The sequence below is a fragment of the Phocoena phocoena genome, chromosome 21, assembly GCF_963924675.1.
Source record: "Phocoena phocoena chromosome 21, mPhoPho1.1, whole genome shotgun sequence".
Lineage (NCBI taxonomy): Eukaryota > Metazoa > Chordata > Mammalia > Artiodactyla > Phocoenidae > Phocoena > Phocoena phocoena.
Window position 1 is genome coordinate 372501 of NC_089239.1, and position 2500 is coordinate 375000.

At 78.2% G+C, this 2500-nt stretch overlaps 1 non-coding gene across 1 annotated transcript; it reads left to right on the plus strand.

Annotated features, from left to right (window-relative positions):
• Positions 1 to 1131: 1131 nt before the first annotated feature.
• On the plus strand, positions 1132 to 1284 carry LOC136141932 (5.8S ribosomal RNA). The gene has a single exon (XR_010657793.1). It is a non-coding gene; the product is annotated as a 5.8S ribosomal RNA (ribosomal RNA).
• Positions 1285 to 2500: the final 1216 nt, after the last annotated feature.

Consider the following 2500-nt stretch of genomic DNA (forward strand, 5'->3'; position numbering starts at 1 on the left):
CCGCCCGTCGCCTTCCCGCCGCCGGCCCTGGGCCGGTTCCCCGCCGGTCGGTCGTGGGTCCTCCGCTCCGTGCCCTGCGCCCCCTCGGCGGGCGCCTCCGGCCTGTGCCCCCGAGCCCGGGACCTCGCCTCCCTCCGTCGTCCGTCCGGCTCTCTCTCGCTCTCTCTCTTTCCCGCCCTCCCCCGGTGTGCCCCCAGCCCCGCTCGCCTCCCCGCTTCCCGTCGAAGCCCCCCCCTTACGCCCTCGGTGGCGAGAAGGGGGGCCCGGGACGCGGGCGCGGGCCGGGCTAGGGCCACGGGGGCCGGGGGGGTTGGGGTTCAGGAGCAGAGAGGGCCGCGTCCGGGCGCGAGCGTGGGGAGGTCTCCGCCCGGTTTCGGGGACACGGGTGGGGGGCGTCGTCGGGCGGTGGCCGTGGTGTCTCGTGTGGCGGTGGGCCCGGCCCCCGGCCGGGGCCCCGCGTCACGGGCCGGTAGCGCCGAGGCCCGCGTGCTGCGGGCGGCCGCGGGCGGAGAGCCGTGTGTTGGTCGGTGTCGGGGCGGCGGGGGGCGTGGGGGCGCCCCGCCCGCGCCCAGCCCCACCCCCACGCCTCGCCCGCCTCTCCCCTCTCCAGGTACCTAGCGCGTCCCGGCGCGGAGGTTTAAAGACCCATGGGGGGTCGCCCGTCCGCCTTGGGGTCGGGGCGGTCGGGCCCGCGGGGAGTCGGGAGGCACCTCCCTTCTCCCCCAGGCTCCGCTTCACCCCCCCCACCACCGGCAGCCCACCACACGGGGCCGGGGCGCCGCGCCGCCGCTGGTCCACCCCGCCGCGGCCGTCGGGAGGGGGCTACCCGGCGGCCGTGGTGCGGGCCGGGGCCGTGTGCCGCGCGCCCCGCGTCCCCTGTGTGTGTGTGTGCGTGTACGGTTGGGTTGGGGGGGGCAGGTGGGAACCCCCCGGGCGCCTGTGGGGTGTCCGAGCCCGCCCCGCCCGCGGGGTCGGTGCCGGGCGCCCCGTCGTGAAACCTTCCGGCCCCCCTCCGGTCTGCTGTTTTCTGTCTGACTTGGCCGGCCAGAGGCAGCCCCCTCCGGGGGGATGTGCCGTGCCACCGGCGGGGGACACCCCCCCGCCGAAACCCAGAGAAACCAAAACTCGTACGACTCTTAGCGGTGGATCACTCGGCTCGTGCGTCGATGAAGAACGCAGCTAGCTGCGAGAATTAATGTGAATTGCAGGACACATTGATCATCGACACTTCGAACGCACTTGCGGCCCCGGGTTCCTCCCGGGGCTACGCCTGTCTGAGCGTCGCTTGACGATCAATCGCCCCCCCCGGGGTGTGCGTGCCGCCGTGCGCGCGCGCGCCTTCCCGGGGGTGGCGCGGCTGGGGGTTTGCTCGCAGGGCCGCCGGGGCCCTCCGTCCCCCTAAGTGCAGACGCGGCGCCCCCCGGCCACGGGGGCGCGCTGCCCGCGAGAGGGAAGAGAGAAGGGGAGAGAGAGCTCGCGACGAGGCCCTGGCCGCGTGGCCTCCGCGGTCGGTCCCCCTTCGGGAAGCGCCCTCGCGCCGCAAGCGGTCTCTGGGCGTTCACCCCCGGGGTGTCGGTGGGCGGGGACGGTCCCGCGCCCTCGCGGCCGGGGCCCGCGGCGGCGGCGGCGGTGGTTGGGCCGCGTCCGTTCCGCCGTCGTACGCCGCCCGCCCCCGGCGGCGTCCCGGCGACGTCCGGCCCGCCTCCCCTCCCCCCGCGCGGGGCCCCGACCCGCGCGTCCGGGGTCCGTGCCCGCCCCCGCCGCCTCGCCTCGCCGTGTCGGGGCGGGCGTCTCGGGCCGAGGCCGAGTCGTGCGTGCGCGGCCGCGCCCCGGGGATGCGTGCCCCGGCGGCGACCCGCGGGACGCCGCGGCGTCGCCTGCCGCCGCGCGCTTCCCCCCGGGCTGCGGCCGCGCCGCTCCGCGCTTCGTGCACGCTCCCCGAGACGGCCGGCCGGCGGTGGGCGCCTGTCGGTGGTGGGCGGGGGCGCACGGCGTCGTCCGTCGCTCGTCGTGGCGGGGCCGTCTCCGCGGCTGCGTGGAGGCTGTGTGGCGTTGGCGGCGTTGAGGGGTGGGGAGACGGAGACGGAGGGGGAGAGCGGGGGAGAGAAGCGAGAGAGGGTGTGGGAGATGGTGGTCGGGCGTGGGAGGAGGGCCCGGCGGTCGGGGGGCGACCGCCGGGTTTTCTCCCCCACCGCCTCGCCTTCCACGCCCGCCCGCGCCGCTCTCTCCTGTCCGCTCCTCCTCCTCCTCCTCCTCTCCCGTCCCCCCACCCCCACGCCCGTCGTCTCCCGTCCTCCCCTCCGTGACGACGCCGCCTCTGCAGCGCGCTCGGTGCCGTGCGTCTCCCGGCCACCACCCCCCGCGCTCTCCGCCCCGTCCGTCCGTCCGTCCGTCCCGTGGCCGCCGGCTCGTGCTCCCATCCCGCCCCTCCCGCGCGTTCCTCTCGCCCCCCGCGCACGGGCGGGTGAGGGGAGCCGGTGGGGGGGTCCGGTCGACCGCG